The 6,000-nt window shown below is 37.5% G+C and overlaps 1 long non-coding RNA gene across 1 annotated transcript; it reads left to right on the forward strand.

The window, feature by feature from the left end:
* The first annotated feature begins 3,185 nt into the window (after positions 1–3,185).
* On the forward strand, positions 3,186–3,718 carry LOC110675442. The gene is made up of 2 exons (XR_002499498.1): positions 3,186–3,277; positions 3,354–3,718. It is a non-coding gene; the product is annotated as an uncharacterized LOC110675442 (long non-coding RNA).
* Positions 3,719–6,000: the final 2,282 nt, after the last annotated feature.

A 6,000-nucleotide genomic window follows, 5' to 3' on the forward strand; every position in this document is an offset into this window, starting at 1 on the left:
GAAAACACCTTTCTGTTGTTCACAATACTGTCTTTGATTTGCTCTAATTTCTGCGTATTACGCCAAAACTGTTTTGCAGCAACTTCCCTGTAATGCATGTTTAGAAAATCTGAAAATCGAACATGTAGATTTGTGGAATCCTTGATACATACCTGAAGGCCATAGAACACGCAATCCGGAAAAAAAGATCAGAAGTATGGATGTTTTAAAACGTTTTGACGAACGTGGAACTAGATATCCTTCAGGAAACGCGTCGTTGCTTGCTTTCTTATTTGGATTGAAAACTATGATGAATCTTCTTAAGTCTTAAGAATAGGTGCCGAAAATGTATATGACTAGTGAAATATTAATCTCTGATATGCATTATAATGTATAAAATATAAAGGTTATAAAGGTTAAATATGAAAAATATCAAGGACATATTAAATGCCATACTAAATAGTATTTTTTAGATAGAGGAAGCACTGATTGAAGTTCAGAAGTGGATGGCAAACTGCTGTCGGGCCTCTTCAAGATACAAAATAGGATGCTTTAGGTACAGTTCCACTAACCAGTTCCGTTTTTCCTGATTGAATTTCCGGAAAACAACCTGCCGCTTGCTGGTATTCAGAACTCCGTCTTGCTCACAATCAATGATCCAGGAACTTATTTTTGATTTACATGTCTGATAGAGCGCTGACAACTGCGTCCGTGATAATCCGAGAAAGTAATACCCATATGGCATTTCGTATTGCTGCGGGCTCGCCGGTGCCGAACATTTTGAATTCTTTGATTTTCTTCCAAGTAGTTCATTTTGGCTATATTTAAAAAAATAAGTTAAAAGTTGAATTTCAGAAATTGTATTGACAAGGGCTATTCCTACGACTATTCGAAACACGACTGTTCCGAACGGTCGTGTTTGATTGGGAAATCAACCTACAATATGTCTTTTTATATCCAATATATGCCTTAAAAATCACAAAACTAACGGTGGCTTGAATAAAATAGAGTTTTACGGTAATTCCAGGGATCAATATTGGTTTCAAAATATCAGATTTACGGTAAATTGAATTACATTGCAGGCTTGTTGGCTTCGATAAAATTTACCGATCAGTCAGCAATTTTGACAGTTGGTTCTTTCGATACAAATTACTGATTGATCGGTAATTTATTTGTTTGCCGAACTCATAATCGAGAGATTTCGGTAAATGAATTACCGAAGTCGATAGTTTTTTCCAAGTGTGTATCGTATATTATAAAATACCATAACATCTGCAAAAAGCTACCGCACTTTTGTTAGAGTCTGACCCAGAATTAATTGGATCCATAGTAGTCCTACGTCAACCACGCGGTAATGTAACAGACATTACCTACCCCAATTTTTTTCTTCGAGTGAAGTAAAGAAAAGTAGAATTATTTTTAGTGAAAATATCTGGCGGCCACCTCGGATTTCGATGCCATCTTTATTATATGTAGTAAAATGAGTTTTTCATCTTGTTAACACTCAATATGTTATATTTCTGGTAGCCTCTGGTGAAAAGAGGTAACGCAACCTCTTTTTATATTTGAAATTTTCTTTGGCTCATTCGAAAGGCAATGAGTTAATCTTAATTTGTTGGTATTTAAAAAAAATATTAATGTTTGCTTAATTTTTACTTGAAGTAGTCAAATATTTCAAAATTTCAACTGCAAAGGGGCGGTTCATGAATTACGTGGCCATTTTTTTTAATTTCCAGACCACCTCCGCTCTCGTTGTCTTAGGTCCACACAAAATTTTGAAATTTGTATGGACCGTGGACTTTAGTCGGCCTCGAACATGATAAATTTTCTCCGCATTTGATCGACCAAATTTTTAAGCAGTACAGAATTAGAGTGTATTTTTTTTTTAATGTCACAGCTTCAAGTATCAATTATTAAGCAAACAAAATTAAAAAAAGTTGATATCAAAATACCTACACAGTAAGATTGACTCATTGCGTTTCGGATGAGTCATACAGAGTTTCAATTAGAAATATAATTACATAGATATCAACAAAACTCATTTGTATGTTATTTTGGGAGTGTTGCATGAGGTGACCCCAAACTTCTGCACGGGAGTGTAGGTACAGTCGTACGTCACGCTCCGGTTCAAAGCTAATGTTTTCAATGATGTTCATTAATCGACAAGCAGCCTGTGTAAATAAATCATAAACTCTGAATTCCTCCATCACGATCAAGAGGTGGATTGAATTGTGGCGCCCTTGAATGGGGAACTCCGAAGGTGGGCGCTGGTTATTGGGCTCATGTAGTACAACAAATTTTCGCCAGACATGTCACAGATCACGGTCAAGATCTGTCTCTACCGGAGCGTAACGCCTGAGTGTGTCGCGCATATGTCGCACCAGATAGACACCGAATTTTTGCTTGGGATGTTGAACGCAAAAAAAGAACATATCTCACGATCCGTGACCTCCAAATGCGATTTGTTTGGGAACGAAGGAATGGTGCCCTGTCGGGCGGCGCTTGATCAAGCAAAATCGAGAGCAACCTGTTATTGCCTTTTAGGAAACATTAAAGCGCACGTTTTTTTTTGTCAGAACGAAATGATCGGATTGTTGTTGATTATTAGGAGTGGCTAGCAGATTGACTGCGAACGTTAGATAGCAAATCGACACGAAACAAAAAAAAGGCTGTTTCATACGTCGAATTAGGTAATGCATTTTGCAAATGGTTGTTGAACTGTCCTTTCATGTAAAGCCCAAATGAAGCCTTCTAGCGGAGACAACTCCTTTCTCGTGAATTCAACATATGGTACCACATTTTAGAGGTCGTCGAAAGAAATAAATTGTGATTTAATGTTCTAAATTTACTCCTTTAAATTATCAAACCTTCTATCCAATCAACTTATATGTATACAGTTTTTCTTTACCAACAAAAATGTGAGTTAAATAACGTTCAAATAACAGTCGAAATCAATATACGATTATTGCATACTGTGGGATACTTAACAAGCTTAGGCCGTTGCAGATCTTAATAAAATAGGTTAGATGGTAGCAACATCTGGAGAGCAAGGTCACACTCGAGTCATTTTACACCGCAAAAGCTGAAATGTTTACCAACGCACAATACTACCGTGCAAAAGAAGATGAGTATGAAGTGTAATGATGACCGGGACGTTTAAAAGACCCATCATCTACCGCTTCACGCTTTGTTAATTGATGTAGTATAAATGATTGAAAAATTTGCCATCGAGCACCAGTTTGACTGTGAAATCTGCCCGGTGCTGTAATCGATCTGAGAGATGGCATTTTCGAAGCAGGTTATAATATATTTCAATGATAGAAAATAGCCTACGAAGTATTATTTGCATTAATTATAGTTTTTACTCCTTACAGCTGTTAGCTTTAATTGCATTGATGGTACTTGAAGTGTCATGTCGCCCATACCACTCGTCATCAATCTATCACCATCAGCCTGCTGAAGACAGTCATAACTCTCCAGAAGATAATGCGGAATACCATGACACTGAAGATCGAGGAGTGTCTCAAACGACTGAAATATACCAAATAGACGTACGACTGCATCCCGCCTCGTCAGCGGAACCGGCAAAATCAAGTGGCACTGCTTTGAACAGTCAAAAATCTGTGCGGTTTCATGGTGCAGGAAGGTGATCTACTTCTTATTCGAGAGAATGTGTATATTTTATTTGCTAGTTTATTTAAGCAGCTTTAATAGGAAATCGGTAGTTCTATTGACAAAACATTGAGTAGATCATTCTTTGACGATGACTCACGTGCCTTCGACCGCAGTTGTACTTGATATTGTCACGTGTTTTGGGTGTGAGTAAACGTGCAAGTGTGCGTATTTCCTGACCTTAAAGAGCCGATTCATCCAGTTCCGCCTCAAAGTGGACCCATTTGGCGCCGGTTTGGTTGTTGATCTCCGTCTGGTAGGCAGCCTTGCAGGGGTTAGTTTGTCTAGACATAAAACTTGCAAGCACATTGATTTGGTCGGTACCGATTTCACGAAACTGCAAAAAGAATGGAAACAAAAAGTTAACACAACAACAAGTGGCTCCTTATGCAAATGAGATTGTAGACAAATTGTGTTACATATTTGAATCTGGCGTTGGCGCCCGTTTGTGCTTTTGTGTTTAGCGGTTGAACTATTAATGAAATACATAGGAAGTTAGGAAAGTAGACAAATCAAGTTTCAAAAGAGGCCTCTGACAGGCTGCTGATTGAAAAAAAATATTAAGGCTAATATTTCAAGATGTGTGACCTGTGAACACGCAACCCGATCTGAGGAAAATAACAAGCCTCTAATAATCACATACCTATAATACCTCGACTGATTTTACTTGCTAACTTGCTTTTATATGCATCTGATGAAGACCATACAATTCCATCATAATGGAATTAGCTACTTATAAGATATTCCATTTGGAATTTGTTTTTTTTTTGCGATAAAATATGATTATAATCGAAAATTCATCAACATTTGAAAATCGTAGTTTGTTACTATATGCCACTTCAATTATCCAATACCAAGTCAAAAATTTACAGTGCTCTTGAAAACGTGTTACAGCTTTTTGTTGTGTACTCAGTATTGAAATACTTTAGCTTTATTTGGGATTTTGGATTTTGATTTTTGGTATCAGGGTTGAGAAAAATTCTAAAATTCACTCTACAGTAGCCAAGCAAAGCCAATCACAGTCAGCGAAGCCAGCGAATCTCACGACCATCGCTGCTGTACGCAAAAAGCCTTGAAAATTGCAAAACACCCGTTGCTAAGGGCAACCCAAAATTACTGTAGCAAAAATGTTCTATTTCCCGCTGCATTTCCCGCATTTAGACTCTAAATTTTAGAGCCTACAATGACACTAACGTTTTAGATAATTCATGCACCCAACATAGGCTACTTGATGAGATTCACGTTTTTGAACTACTGTACTGGGAAGAGTCACGTGATTTTCGCGAAATTCAAGCCTACTACTATTACCATTCCCAGCACTGCTTACTATGCTTTGTGTAATTTTAAAACCATGACTCGTTTTCCATGTTTCGCTGCTCGGGAACATAAGCAATACACTGAGAAAAATCTACACGTCAAGGTCGTGTGTTTTACTTATAGATTTGCGCAAAGAGAAAAACCACATGACTTAAGTGTGGTAGCCATATGGATTTCGTAATTGATTTCACGGTATAATAACATGTGTATCAACATTAGGTTGTCATGTGAAACAAACATGAATGTCTAAATATCAAATCATGAAAACCGACTGATTTGCTTATTGAATTCGAAATGTAGTGGCTTTAGATAGTTATGTGTGATAGAACATGAATGTCATGAGACTGAAAGAAGAAATTTGGTAGAAGAACTCTTGCTCCCCAAAATATGGATTCGAGGCTCCTCTCCTTGTCGCAAGCTCACTTGAATGTTTTTTTTTTTTTCAAGCAAGTGAGTCAGCAACAAGCGTGGCGTCGCAAATCCATATTTTGGGATGCCCGGTATTAGCATATTTCATTCTATTCGAAGCCGAGAGCAAGGAAAATCTGTAAGTGGAATCCGATTCTTTAACACCATACATTATATCCAATGCTGGAAGTAATGCATTTCATTTAAAGAAAATTAGAATGAACTCATTATCTTCACTCGGATATCTTCACTAATTGAAAGAAAAACGAATCCGCAAATTTTCCTCTAACACTTTCAGCTTCAGAATTTGCTTCTTCTCTTTGGAACATGATGATGACTGTCGTTCGACACGAGGTCCGACCGCAATTTAGTTCACTATGGGTTGATCACTAACAATTTAGAAATTTGGAACACGGAAATCGACAGCAAGCTGATCGATTTCAAATCGACCAACTTGAACATGATGAGCATTACACAAGATAACCATAAGTTAAACACACTGAATCCGTGTTGGGTGATGATCTATGCACCCATAGGTTGAGATAGAAAGCTTCAGGAACTTACAGTCAGTGACATAAGTTAGTAACCAAATGCTGTTTTCCATACAAAATGCCCAAGTTTGGG

Source organism: Aedes aegypti, chromosome 2 (assembly GCF_002204515.2).
Source record: "Aedes aegypti strain LVP_AGWG chromosome 2, AaegL5.0 Primary Assembly, whole genome shotgun sequence".
Lineage (NCBI taxonomy): Eukaryota > Metazoa > Arthropoda > Insecta > Diptera > Culicidae > Aedes > Aedes aegypti.